This window comes from Phacochoerus africanus, chromosome 5 (genome assembly GCF_016906955.1).
Source record: "Phacochoerus africanus isolate WHEZ1 chromosome 5, ROS_Pafr_v1, whole genome shotgun sequence".
NCBI lineage: Eukaryota > Metazoa > Chordata > Mammalia > Artiodactyla > Suidae > Phacochoerus > Phacochoerus africanus.
The window spans coordinates 133,405,382-133,420,727 of NC_062548.1; the positions used below are offsets into that span (position 1 = coordinate 133,405,382).

At 45.7% G+C, this 15,346-nt stretch overlaps 1 protein-coding gene across 4 annotated transcripts in view; it reads right to left on the reverse strand.

Moving 5' to 3' along the window:
- Window positions 1-15,346, reverse strand: part of RNF144A (ring finger protein 144A) — a 120,018-nt gene that overhangs the window by 89,607 nt on the left and 15,065 nt on the right. For 3 of the 4 annotated variants that reach the window (XM_047782701.1, XM_047782704.1, XM_047782702.1), the window contains exon 2: window positions 5,320-5,502. The exons of the other annotated variant lie outside the window; for it this stretch is intronic. The gene's annotated coding sequence lies outside the window, so the exon portion shown is untranslated. The remainder of the gene's footprint in view (window positions 1-5,319; window positions 5,503-15,346) is intronic. 4 annotated transcript variants of the gene reach the window in all.

Below are 15,346 nucleotides of genomic sequence, written 5' to 3' on the forward strand. Positions count from 1 at the left end.
TGGAGTCATTTCCATGCACCTTTCCATAGAAGATGCCTTAATGTGAGAATTTATTATAACCATGTCTCAATTATGTTATGTCCATAATTTTTGCATATTTAGATCCTTCCGATAATTTAAGAGACAAGACAGTTTGCAGTGTCAAACCTATGAGCCTTCTTTTTTATTAGAAAAGGTTTTAGTTTACTTTTATATTCAAGGAAAGATGTTGGTAGATAGATAGGGATACTTTTTAAAACATTGATAAATAAATTATGCAATACAGTCATAAAATCAGTAATGAAATAAGTAACGTCAGGATTAAAATGAAACGGAGCTAATTCAATTACGTGATCCAATTTATAATAAACGATACAACCAGATACCAACGGCTTTCTCACTGATATTAATCAAGCGAAGTTAAATGTAACTAAAGTAATAACTACAACAGAAGGCACGATATTTCCTTGGTCAATGCGTTTGCATGCGTTCACGAGCTGCTATTGTTAGGCCTTGGAGAATGATCCCAAAAAGTACTGCATTGTTTAAATCGGGGGCGGGGGGAACCCCATTAATTTTTGTTAAGCCACATGATCAAGCTTTCCCTTTGGATGGTGTTTCCTACCTTCAGTCTTGTCTTTGCATTCGAAGCACAACAGTGCCCAATGCATCTGTCCTAATCCCTGTTTCCAAAATCCTGTCACTACCCTTCACAAACCATAACGGTTCCCCACCCGCCACAGGACAGTGGAACCCAATCTGAGTGGCCCCGGACGCTGCCTCACGGCTGTCCCTTTCCCTCCTCCACTCCATCATGTCCCAGCTGTGAGGACATCTGGTCCTCAGGGCCCGTTTCTCACAGTCTCAGTTCTGCTCTGTCCTGGGCTCGAGTTTGGGGAACTGGAATTCCATTTATTCTGCTCATTGACATTAGAGTCCAAGGAAAACAGAGAGCAGAGTCGCACCCTGTGAGCAGAATCACACCCCGCGTCTCCGCTTCCATCCTTCCCAAGCACATGACCTTGCACCCAACAGGTGCTCGTTAGGTGTCTGCTGCTTGGCCCGTCCAGAGAAACCCACTGTCCAGTTTCTCTGTGACCAGCGGTCCCCACCTCCACTGCTGGAGTCTGAGAGGTAGAAACACCAAGAACACTTACGGAGACTCACCCAGGAAGCACTGACTGGACAGCATCACCCAGAAGACAGCTCCGAAAACAAACAACAACAACCCGACGACAGCAACAACAACAACAAAAACCCACAAAGAAACTACAGCTGAGATGAGCGTGGAAAAGGTAGTGGTTGTGATTTGTGTTCATAAGACCTTGGGCCAGAGCATCTCCGAACAGCAGAACAGCATCCTTAAGCATTTCTGTTTCTAAAAATACTGCTCGGGACACCAGCTCAGCCGTTCTGAGACCATGAGATCTCAAGCAGGGTATTGATATTTTCGATTCTAGTTAGAGTTTTAGATGACCTTTGCCTTAAAGCGTCACTAGCCAAGAGCAGGGCTGAGTGCAGCCTCGCCGGCTGCAGCTCTCTGAAGGCCGCCCAGTCCCAGTCCTGAACCAAAGCCAAGGCCCAGTTAAAGTTTCTTCACAGCAGACTTCTTTTCTCACCCATGACATTCTTCACTTGGGGAAAGAAAGAAAGAAAGAAACTTATCTTTCAGATTTAGCTGCCTCTATCACACAAGTGTGAACCGGGGGTGGTTTATGTTCTACGAAGGCTGTTTCTCTTTATAAATCCTAAACATTTAAAAATATCTTTGCCTGTGCTGGAATGTCAATTTCTGGTATTTTGGCTGCTTCAACATGAATCGTTTGTGATTATGAAGCTGTTTCAGTTCTCGGAATTTGCTGGAGACAGATTCCCAAACAGAACGTCCTGGGAGGTGGGTGTGGGCAGATTCGGGAAAGAATGCACAGCTCCGCTGGGCCTCGCAGTGCATTTTTTCCAGGGTGCTTTCGTGTTTTCCTCATACCTGGGGAAACTCTATATATCTCTGGACCACCCATATTCTGCAAAGAAAGATGCAAAAACCCTAAACATTAAATTGAGGCAAAACACCCACTCATGCAGACAGGCGCGCGCGTGCACACACACACGCACGCATGCATGCGTGCACCCACACATATACACAGACACACTTGGTGTCCAAGGCCTGTGAAGAAGAGGAGCGGCAGCTTCAATGTCAACTGTCACAGGTCCTCTTTCCTCACGGCATCGACGAGCCAGCTGCAGACCTCCCTCTGTCTCAGCAAAGACATGTCAGTAATAAATTAGCAACACACTCCTGGAATGACAGGAAGGTATTTTGGTAGTACTGGGATAGGGTATGGATTCAATTAAGAGTTCTTAAGGAGGCCCTTTTAAAGTGCAGGCAGTGGGCTGAGAATCTGACTGCAGTGGCTCGGTGGCGGGGAAGGCTGGGGTTCAATCCCAGGCCTGGCACAGTGGGTAAGGATCTGGTGTTGCTGCACCTGCAGCATAGGTTGCAACTGTGGCTTGGATTCCGTCCCTGGCCTGGGACTTTCCATATGCTGCAGGTGCAGCCCTAAAAAAATTTTTTTTTTAAATAGGAAATGAAGAGCAGGCAGTGAAAAGGCAAGGCAGGCAGGGTGATGCGGACCTGAGCCTTGGAGAAAGAAGGCTGGGATTCAGGTTCCCAAAAAAGCCCCATATCCCCAGGTCCAGGCCTCTGTCTCCCCCGCCCCTTCCTCCAGCATCCCCAGCCAAGACAGCACTGGCCCTTCTCCTGCACCTCCAGCTCCATCCCATCCATCCATTGCCCAGTCCACTGCCTCCCCTGAGGACATCCTCTGTCCTCAGGTCACCGCGTTAATCTCCATATAATCAAGGTCACCTCTCTCCCGAAGATGCTGTCACTTGGGCCGCCCTCTCCTTTTGCCCCTCTCCATCCAGCCAAAGGATAATTCAGTTCTTGAGCTATTGTGTGCGTGCCTTCAACTCCCCAGCTGAGCTGTCTAGAAAAGCACAATCACACTGATGGGGTCTTTCAGTCTGTGGCCATGAGCTGTGGGTGGGCTCTTACTACCATCACTCTGCACCTCCCGCTCTCTAGAGGACTCCTCACTCCCCACTTTGTCTCTCCAAAATCACAAGCCCTCTTCCACCATGGCACCCTCCACTGGAGGCTTTGTTTCCTACTTCACAAAGAAAATAGAAGCAATCAGAAGAAAGGGACTTTTGCTGGAGGCCACCTGGGCATCCACGTCTCTGTCATTTATTTTTGGTCCCCACCAGGAACCATCGGTGCTGCTTTGGAAACAAACAACTCCACTTGCACCCGAATGCATGTTCTTGCCTGTTCCAGAAATGACCCAGTAACCTCCTGTCCTACACGATCAATTTTTTATGCTCCACTGAATCATTCTCATCAGGATATAAACATAATGCCAATGCTTTCAACTAAAAATTACTTCTCTTGGCCTGACCTATCCCACCAGATACCACCCCACAGCCTGCTCCCTTTGCAGCAAAGCTTCTTAGAATGCTCATCAGCCATCTCTCCGATTCCTCTCTCCAAGCCCACTCCACCTGGGCCTTGGTTGCCAGCGCCCCCAGGCCAGAATCACACACTATTTTGCTGTTTTACCAAAGCCACCCATGACCAGCAGGGCACTGATCCAAGAGTCACGTCTCAGTCCCCACCTCCCCTGGCCCATCCACACACTGGATCATCTGTCCTACCTTTGGAAATGATCCCTAAGGCTTCTGAGACACCTCGCTCTTGACACCCCCCCCCCAGTGGCTTCCCCTTGGTCTCCTTCACTGGCTCTCTTACTCCCCATAAACCCAGAATACCCCAGGACCTGATCCTGAAAACTCTTCTCTCACTAGATCTCATCTGAGTTCATTCCTTTAGATACCAACCGCAAGCCAAAGACTTCAGCTCTATCTCCAGCTCAGATCATGGTCTTCCACTATCAGATCACGACCCGCCACCAAATAGTATCTCTGTTTGGGTGTCTTATTATCTCAAATTCAATCTGCTCAAAGCTGAACTTCCAGTTTCCTTCTGCACCAAAGCCTCTCCCCCTGCAGACTCCCCAGCTCAGCTGGTGACAACTCCCCCTCGTCAGGCACGCTAAAATCGTTGCCATCATGATGGACTTTCTCTTCTTCTCAAGCCCCACGTCCATTCCACCGGCACATCTCAAGGGCTCTGTCTCCAAGACAGGTCAGAATGTGAGCAGCCTCACCATCTCCAGAGCCACCCGTGGAGCAGACTACCATCACGTCTCGTCTGAATTCCTGCAATGGGTTCCTCCAGCGACCTCTGGTGGTCTGCTGGTCCACCGCCGGCCCCGCCCTGCGTTCTATCAACACCGGCATGCGCATCACAAATGGATCCCGTCCCTCATCTGCTTAAAACCCTGCGCGGATTTCCCACCATCACACCCAGCAGTCCCCCCAGTAGCCCACAAGGCTAAACATGGTCAGGTTTCCTGACCTCCCGACTCCACGCCTGCCCCCGCCCCCAGACTCACGGCTCTCCGCTGGCCCCCCTCAGCCACCCTGCCTCGCGGTGTTCCTCCAACACGCGGGGTGCACAGATTGGGTGCTGGGCCTTCACACTCACTTTTTCCTCCAATTGCAACTCTCTTCTCCCAGACGCTTAACGACTAGTTCCCACAGGTCCTGAAACCCACGTTCGAACGTCAGTTTTTTAATGAGACCTCCCGGAACCCTCCGTTTGAGACTCCATCCCTCTAGACTGGGTTGTTTTTTGTCGTCTCCACAACACTCATGCCTGGAAACGAAACATCCTTCACTTCTCCACACTGTGGAGGGGGCGCTCTGTGTCTCAGGGCCCGTCCCCACCCCCCTCCTCCACACACACCCCCCCTCTAACCCAGAATCTCCCCGGCGGCAGAAGTTGGTGTCGGCAGCATTCGCCGTGTTCGGAGTTAGAAGAGCACCTGACGCAATGCAGACGCTCGATCCACACATTCTGGATGAATTAAAGAGACACTGAGACCCTGGGGACAACGTATGAATCTTCTAAACCTCTTTCTTGGTTGACAGAACGAGACTCAGGATATTAACTTGCTGTTATGCGCAACAAATGAGGACCCCTGCGGAAATCTTTGTAAGATATTAATTACTACAGTTGCTTAACATGACATGTTGAGGCTCATCCTTAAAATTCACTCAGGAGACACAAACTAGGCAACTGCATACATGGTGGGGTTCAAGAGGTACAGAAAAACCCACCCAGGTGGGCTGGGGGTCTTTCCCAACAAGGGCCTGGGAGTCCACCAAGAAGACAAAGATGGAGGTTTTCAAGCTTTCATTTTCCAGATTCAAAGTTACCTCTGAGAAGTCCTGACAGGGGGAGAGGTCCGGTCTTCTGGCCAAATCCAGACGTCCTGATGAGCTCAGCTGGCTCTCCCCCTCATGGCAGGCTGCCCACCTGGAGAAGTGGGAGAAGGTCTCAGGCTCTGGGTCCCTGCCGATCTCGGGGAGGGGAGTGTGTCGGACTCAGCAGGTGAACACCTGGCAAACAGGAGACGAGCACAGGAGCTTAGCGAGCAGGCTCGGGGGAAGGGGGTAAAGACCACCGTGCTGAGAACCACCCCGGCAGCAGCCTTTCAAAGGCCCCGCCCAAGAGGGAACACGATGGAGATAACTACTAGAAATCTTCTCAGACAACACCTGGAGCGTAGCCAGTACTCCAGCAGTTCGCGGGAGAAGGAGCTGAGGTTTATGGCGTAAGCAATCAAATTCCACCAAGAAGTCCACAGACAAATCCACCCACACAGACAGGTCTCAGATAACACAGCGCCCTGGGTCTCCCCTTCCACCCCTCCTTTTCCAACCAGGGTCATTCAGATCTGCCCCAGTGGAACTCCTGCAGGAAGAGGTTCAGGTCCACAGGACAACTTAAACACATGGCAAGATTATGCTAACAGTAATCCCCAGGGCAACCCCTAATAGAATAACTGAAAAATGTACAATAAAATGAACAACAACAGCACGAAAATGGATATTAGAAACTACCCCAAAAGAAGGCCAAGTGGAGAAATAAACACAAGAGAGGTAATAAGGCCCATGTGAAAAACAGCAGAATGGGGGACATAAACTTTACCTTATCAGTCGTTACACTAACTGGGCTAAATATTCCAGTCAAAAGGCAGAAGTTAGCACAATGGAGAAAATATACATGCTCTTAGAAGGGACCCATTTCAAAAGAGCATCGAAAAGAATAAAATACCTGTGGATAAATTTAACAAGATACACAAGACTCGTACATTGAAAACTACCAAAACGTCATTATGAGAAATTAAAAACTAAATAACTAAAAAGAATCTCGCTCACAGACTGGAAAACAGTATTGAGGCAGTTACACTCCCTAAATTGATCTTCAGATTCAATGCAATCACTATTAAAATCTCAGCTTTCTTTTTTGCAGAAATGGACAAGCTGATCACAAAATTCATACGGAAATCTAAGACACCTCATATAGCCAAGAGAACCTTGAAAAAGAAAAACAAAGTTGGAGAATTCACGCTTCCTGATTGAAAAAACAAACAAAAAAAACCCAATATCATCATCAAGATAGTCTGATACTGGCATAAGGACAGGCATACAGAGCAATGGTTGACAACTGACAGTCCATAAATAAACAAAAACATTTATGGTTAATGGTGTTCTCCCCCAAGCGCACCATGACAATCCAGAGGGTAAATGACAGCCTTTTCAGCAAGGGGTACTGACATTCAAAAACTGAATCTCTACACAAACCTCACACCTTTCACAAACATTAACTCAAAATGGATTACAGACTTCATTGTAAGAGTGAAAATTATAAAACACTTAGAAGAAAACACAACAGTAAATACTTGTGACCTCCTTTTATTAATTTATTTTATTTTCTTGTTTTCAGGGCCGTACCTGTTGCATATGGAGGTTCCCAGGCTAGGGGTCTATTCGGAGCTGTAGCCGCTGGCCTATACCACAGCTCACAGCAACGCCAAATCCCACGGAGCGAGGCCAGGGATCAAACCCACAACCTCATGGTTCCTAGTCGGATTCGTTAACCACTGAGCCACGATGGGGACTTCAATACTTGTGACTCTAGATTATGTATTAGTTTCTTAGCTATAACAGCAAAAGCACAAACAACAAAAGAGAGAATAGGTAAATTGGGATTCCACCAAAAATTTAAAAAGTTGTGTTATGGAACCCCATCAAGGAGGTAAAATCAACCCACAGAAGGGGAGAAATATATACAAATCATATACCTGATGAGGACTGTTTATCCAGATTATATAAAGAACATATTCAAATGGCATTGTTTTTTTTTTTATGGCTGAGTAGTATTCTGCTGTGTATATGTACCACGCCTTCTTAATCCACTCATGTGTCGATGGACATTTAGGTTGTTTCGTAGTCTTGGCTATTATGAATTAGTGCTGCAGTGAACATAGGGGTTCATGGATGGAACTAGGATTCTCATACTAAGTGAATTAAGTCAGAAAGAGAAGGACAAATATCATATGCTATCAGTTATAGCTGGACTCTAATACATGGCGCAGGTGAACCTGTCTACAGAAAGAAACAAACTCATGGACATGGAGAACAGACCTGTGGTTGCCAAGCGGGAGGGGGAGGGAGTGGGATGGACTGGGAGTTTGGCATTAGTAGATGCAAACTGCTGCATTTGGAGTGGACAGGCAATGAGATCCTGCTGTATAGCACAGGGAACGATACCTGACCACGTGTGAAGGAACATGATGGAGGATAGTGGGAGAAAAAGAATGTGAGTGACGGGGTGTATATATATATATGTATATATAACTGGGTCACTTGGCTATACAGCAAAAATTGACAGATCATTGTAAATCAACCATAATAAAAAATAATAAAAAACAATTTTAAAAGGAACATATTCAAATCAACAATAAAAAGTAAAACAACCCAAATAAAAAAAGGAGAGAAGATTTGAATAGATACCCCTTAAGAAAAAATATGCAGATGTCCAATAAGCAAATTAAGTAATGTTCAATACGATTATTCATCTAGGAAAACGCACATCAAAACCATAATGAGGGAGTTCCCTTTGTGTCTCAGTGGTTAACGAATCTGACTAGGAACGGTGAGGTTGTGGGTTTGATCCCTGGCCTTGCTCAGTGGGTTAAGGATCCAGCGTTGCCATGAGCTGTGGTGGAGGTTGCAGACACGGCTCGAATCTGGCGTGGCTGTGGCTGTGGTGTAGGCCCGTGGCTTCAGCTCTGATTAGACTCCTAGCCTGGGAACCTCTATATGCCAAGGCAGTGGCCCTAGAAAAGACAAAAAAAAAAAAAAAACATAATGAGATATACCACATCACACACACTCGGATGACTAGAATCAAAGACAGATGACAACAAGTGCCGGTGTGGAGGTGGAGAATTCTGAACCCTTACACACTGCAGCTCAGAGATAAAGTGGTGCAGATGTTTTGGGAAATAGTCTGGTAGCTCCTTAAATTGCTGAACATGGAGTCACCCAGCAGGTCCAAACCTGGGTGTGCACTCAAGAGGATGGAAAACAAAGGGCCACACAAAAACGGGGGACATGAATGTTCACCACAGCATCACTCACAACAGCCAAGCGGTGGAAGCAACCCGAGTGTCCATCAGCTGGTGAATGTGAGAATCAGATGTGGCCTGTCCACACAGCAGATGTGAAATGCTGCAGGAAGGATGAGCTAGGGATACCTCATGCTTGAAAAACAAGTCAGACCCCAAAATGCCATCTCTTACAACAAAACGTATCCATGGCATATCCAGCAGCGCAGGCGTATCCAGAGAGACAGAAAGTAGCTTACGGTTTCCAGGGGTTTGGGGCAGGGAGTATAAGGAGCAATGGCGACTGGATCTGGGCTTTGGGAGGGAACTGAACACTTTCTGCAGTTAGATGGCAGTGCTGCCCGTACAACTCTGGGTATATCCTGAAAACCCCTGGATTGGACACTTCAAAATAGTGAACTTAACACTCAGTGAATTATATACCTCCATGAAACTATTATTTATACATATACATTTAAAGGAAATTTAAAGGCATGAGGCCTCCAGAATTTCCTAAGTGCTCTCTTGTCTCCAGTACAGCATCTGCTCATCAGAAATGCAACACCAGCATCTGAACTTGGCTTATTTTTAGGCGTCTCTGGTCAGGAAGCAAAGAACAAAACCAATCCTGTCTTTCTAGTCACTTCAAAGCGGGGCATCCGAGAGCAGCAGATGTTCCCATCTGAGTAGACGTGAGATTCATCCCAATGGAAAAACCCACATGTGTCCTCGGGAGCCCGCCCTTTCCCAGTGTGCTGTTTCTAAAATGACAAGCTTTGCCCACCTGCGGCCTGAGCAGGTGAGGTCTCCTGCAATGCTCATGACCTCAAGTCTATAGCCTCCCACAGGGACGCTAAGAGCTGTGAATCACTCCACCCATGGCCTGGACCTCACACAGAGCAACCCCTCGGCCTGCGGAAAGCTCCTCCTCCGACCCCAAGCAACAAGGGGCCAACTCCAGAAAACCTGATCCTGTGTTTTGCACATCTTTTCTCCGCCTCTTAATAAACCTGAACCCTCTGAACAAAGGATAACCCAATACAGCCTCTTTTCCTATGTTTCCACCATTGGGATGGATTTAGCTGCATTGTAAAAAGGCTTAGGAAGCGAAGCTGCAGACAGAGCTCTCAGCCCAGAGGCTGTGCAGTGAGCCTGCGTTTTCAGGCTGCTGGCAGGTTGTAAAGCACCACTCCAGGGGCTTCCTTGCCTTGGCATAGACAGACGAGGAACCACAAGCAGGCGTGAGTTGAAGCATTAAAGCACTGGCGCGTTGGCCACGGTCATCCACAGGTTTAACGGAAGCGGTGGCCGCCTCCAGCCACGGCTCAGGGCTCTGGGTACCCAGAGTTGCCCTTCCCAGCTCTCTGCTTACAAGACTGCACAGACTGGGAGCCGTCAGTCCCAGTCCTAGTTCCCCACAAGTGCTACTATTTTTAGTGCATGATGCTGCAGAGAACCAGCAATGTACTTACTGGGTTTTAGCAGCAACACCTATAGTCAACATTCATCCATTATTAACCTTGTGTTGCGCCCCCAGCATCTGTGAGATGCCGGGTAGGGATGATGCAAAAAGGGCTTTGACATGATCCTGCTCTCACGGAGATCTGATTTGGAATCGTTGTGCCCACACATTACTCTCCGAGTAATTCAACCTAAAAAAACACTATTGTTTGTCACAGAAAGCAAGTAGGAGGCACCACAGTCTAGAACCAGGCTTCCTGTCTCCTAGGCCTGTGTTCCTCTGGAATTTCGATGTCATCCCCACATAATTCAATCAACTCACTTCTTTACAGGATCCAGGATGCTACACCAAATATCGGACAAAGGTCTCAACTGTCAGGAATACTCTGAGAAAGCCAACCTGGCGCAAAAATATACATTAAAGAAATTATCTTACTTGTTTCTTTCCCCAATTATAGGTACATCAACATAAAATGGGACTTGTTGGAGAGTTATATATTAAGATTATTCCTTGTTAAATTAATTCACCAAAGAAAGAACAACTAGAATTACTAAAATAACACAGCTATTAGAAAAAAAACGAGGTTGGGGATAACCACACCAAACATTTAGAACTTTGTAATATATATATACACCCACTCACATGCTATATACACACACAAACCAACATATATACTTTCAGGACTGCTGGGCCCTACTGAGGAAGCTTTGGTCAAAACCAGGACAGCAGGGGGCCATGCTGAGCACTCCCCTGGCTCCACACGGCAGCTCCTCGTGAGGACATAGGGTGGCAATGAACACTGAAAAAGAAATAGGACTGATGACCCCATGGGGATGAGGTATTTCTCAAGACCAGGAACAAAAGCGTTAGCTGCAACGAGAGAGGAGAGTGACCAGGGTGGGTGGTGGATGTCTGATGTCAGCAAAATCTGGTATCATTCTGGGAATGGGCAGATGACAGATGCTTGATAAGAGCATGCTCTGCCAGAGTGGGAACTCGGAAGCGACTTAAATGTCCACAAGAGGCGTGGGTGGAAATGCATAAGATGCCGTCCTCCAAACACATAAAGAAGGAGCTGGACTTGCAGGCGTCAGTATGGGTATGAAGAGATGTCTAAGACATAACAGCAAATACAAAGACAGAATACAAGACAGTGTATGGATCAAGCCCATTCAAGTACATAAATTTAAATTATACCCTCACATGCACAAAATTTTTCTAGAAGAATGTAGAGAAAAACTGTTAATAATCACTTTATACTAAAGGGGATCTGACCTCTTTTGATTCGTAGCTGAGTGTTGTCTTTTCATTTCTGCATTTATAAGGTTTTAGAACCAAAGATTTTTGATATACTGTATTTCCATGAGATGGTACACATTGAGAGAAAGTCATTCTTTTTCTTTGGCCTCACAAAGGATCTCACATGAAACTCGGAATTAAAACCCCACAAAGGGCCCCAGTGCTTTGCATTCCAGGCTCCCTGAAGTGAACCCTTGGAGCGGGAGTGGCCCTGTCATGGGCACAGGGATTCGTTGGTGGACAGCCTCCCCTGTCCTTTCCCCTCTCTCCACAATGAATGGATATTGAGACCCCACTAGTTATTGGCACGGACTCCAGCCCTCAGAGAGCAATCCTCCCAGTTACCTACAATTCCACGCACACAAGTTCACCAAAGAGGTCCAAAGGCAAGCCCTCTACCTCTTCCCCCGTCATTCGATTTCCAGATGAAGAACTGTCTTCTGGCTGCTGCTGCCTTGCAAGTTCCTAATTCACAAATCCGTGAGGCTCTATGCAGTTCAGCTTCTGCAGCCACAGTGAGCAGAGGTCTGCGTATGTGCGATTTGTTTGACTCAGATGTGAATAGGGTCTTGTCTGGCGCCTATAAAGCAAGCTCTGTCTACAGACATTGTATACTAATAGTCTCGCACACTGGGAGAGAGAAGGCCCCAGTCATCCCCTTAGAGTCACCCTGCAGTTACTGCTTTCACATTTGTCTTCTCTGAGGGAAAACAAAACACATCCTTCAGCCATGGAGATATCTGTGGAATTATAGCTATGGGACAGATTCATTGGGCCCATTAACTATCAATTAATTAAATGAGTTTTCTTTTAAATTCTCTCATTGTTATAAAAGGCATTTGGCTAATACCATCATCCTTCCTGATTATAAGAAATGACTCATAAAAATGAAGCTAATTCTTAGGCTTAAACCTGCTCACAAAGAGTTGATTGATTTATCCAACAGGATGCTGAATTAGGCACTAATGAAACAACATGTTATAGTAGAGGCATCAACACAGGAAAAACCAGTTTATTGAGAATGGTGAGCTAAAGCACACACCAACTTTAAAGAACTTAGGAATTCCTTTGACTGTGTAGCTTTGAAAAGGCGTAAGGTAGATTTTTATGTGCTGACAAAGGAAAATCTCCACATTTAGCAGAAAAAAAAAAAAGCAATATGTAGCATTTTCCATTTAAAAAGGGGGACTGGTATGGAAGTGTATGTAAGAAACTGACAGCAGACGCCTCTGGTTCAGGAGACTAAAGGTCTGGGGCAGAAGGAGGAATTGCTTTATACCGCAAACGTTTTTGCACTGTTGGATTTCTGAATTTTTAATGTCCTCTATATAATTTTTATTGAGGTGAAATTCACACAAAATTAACCATTTTGAAGTTAACAATTCGGTGTATTTAGTGCATCCACAATGCTGTGCAAGCAGGAGCTCAACTAAGTTCCAAGACATTCCCTTCACTCCAAAATACAACCCCTACCCATGAAGCAGCTAATCTCCACTCCCACTTAACCTAGTTCCTGGCAACCAGAAATCGGCTCTCTGTCTCTATGGTTTTACCTATTCTGGGTATTTCATATAAATGGAATAATACAACATGTGACCTTTTGTGTCTGGGTCCTTTTGTACTTTATTTTTAAGAACTAAAATTTAAACAAAATATTTTCCGGAAAAATTCCATTGAAGCCGATCGCTACATTTTTCAAAAATGTTTGAATGCTTAACATATGTAAAGCTCTTATATCATGTCTCAGAAATGACAGAAAGATGAAATTTTTCATTTTAGCCAAGAAAAGATCATCCAGCTAACCACGTCCTGTTTCACAGGGCAAAACGTTACCAGGCTCCCCAAGAAAAGTTCCACCACCTGCTCTACACAGAATCTACTGCAAAGTATTGGACTAATTTAGAAGAAAGAGGCTAGATTCACCCAACAGGTTGGAAAGTCAAGGCCCAGACCCACAAAACTGTGCAAAAAAACAGTTCGAAACACGCTTGTCTCCACGGGTGTCCTCTTCACTCCACGCTGCCGCCTTCGTGGGGTTTGTAACTGAAATGAGAGGGAGACAGAGGCGCACACCTGGGCGTAGAAACCGCGAGGGTGGAGACCTGAGGTTTCAGCTCTGACACACAGTCACTCCCATCCTCACACGCAAGAGCTGGATAAACCGACAATCAGCAGCTTTTTGGATGCAGCAGAAAACTGAGGGTGAGGAGTTTCCACTGTGGCTCAGCAGAAACAAACCCAACTGTTAGTATCCATGAGGATGCAGGTTTGAGCCCTGGCCTCACTCAGTGGGTTGAGGATCTGGCATTGCCACATCGCCGTGAGCTGTGGTGTGGGTTGCACATGTGGCTCAGATCTGGCGTTGTTGTGGCTGTGGTGTAAGCTGGCAGCTACAGCTCCGATGTGACCCCTAGCCTCGGGACCTCCATATGGCACAGGTGCAGCCAAAAAATACAAAAACCCCTAAAACTCTTTTACCTTAGTTCCAACTAACAAGTACATCATGTTCAGCTATCAGCCACGAAAAAAAACCCACAAAGCACACCCAAGGCAAGAGAAACTGAAAAGGGCAGAGAGCATCAAGCCCTGACTAAGACACGACACAGACACTGGAATTACCACACAGGGGATTAAAACAGGTATGGTGAATACATTAAGGGTTATTTGGGGGAATGCAGACAACATACAAGAGCCAATAGATTATGTCGACTGAAAAAAATGCACTACCTAAAAGTTGAAAATTACGTTTTATTTGGTGGATTTTCTGAAGACTTTGGCCCAGAAGACAGCTTCTCAGATAGCCCGGAGGGACTGTGCCAAAGAGCTAAAGGAGGAGCCAGGATACACAGGGGTTTTGCAACAAAAACCAGGTATTCTGCTGTGGCACAGTGGGTTAATGATCTGACTTGTCTCTGTGGAAGTGCTGGTTTGGTCCCCAGCCCAGCACAGTGGGTTAAAGATCCAGCATTGCTGCAGCTGTGGCATAGGTCACAGCTCCAGCTCAAACTGGATCCCTGGCCAGGGAATTTCTCTACGCCATGAGGGCAACCAAAAAAGAAAAAAAGACATGGTCTAAACATTATAAGGCTACTCTTAACAAAAACAAGACATCTCAAGTTAATAAATTTATTCCTTTTCTAGGTATGGGAAAATGTAGAGTCTGGGCTCATTGAAATCATTCGTTTGATATGCACTTTAACTATGTAGGGCCCTGCATCCTGCTTTTCTCCAAAGCGAATGCCCTCAGGGTACACAGTTGGGGGATGGCCGCAGCAGCCGAAAGCTTGATGTCTACAACATCCTTTGTTTACTGATTTGGCCGGCTGCATTCATCCACGGATATCTAAGCAAAAAGATGGAATTTTTGAAAAGAATCAAAGGAAATGCTAGAAAACAAAAGCATCGTAAAGAAGGAAGAATGCCTAAGTCAGGCTCACTCACAGAGCAAGCACAGCCAAGAGGAAAGTCAGCGAGCTTGAAGACAGCTAATAGAAAGTTCCTAAATTAAAAGGTGGAAAAAAATTCAAATTAAAAAGAACCAAAATGAACAGAACATCCAAGCAGGGTAGGATAATTGCAAAATGTATGGCATATGCATAATTAGAATAACAGAAGGAGAAAAAAAGAGAAAACCAGGAGGAAAATATTTGCAGCAAGAATGACCGAGAATTATCCAAAAGCAATTACAGACACCAAACCACAAATTCAGGAAGCTCAGAGAATATCAAGCAGGATAAATACCAAAATATGTACGCCTAGGCATATCATATTAAATTGCAAAAATCAAAGACCGAATAGTTATCTTGATGGAAACCAGAAAGGAAGGAAAAAAAACACTGTACCTTCAGAGGAGCAGAAATAAGAAGCCAGATGTGATTTCTCTTCAGAAACCATACAAGCAAGAAGAAAACAGAGTGAAATATTTAAAGTGTTGAAGGAAAGACACTGCCAAACTAAAAGTCTATTTCCAGGAGAACTATCCTTCAAAAGTGAAGGAAAAATAAATACTTTCTCAGACAAGCAAAAA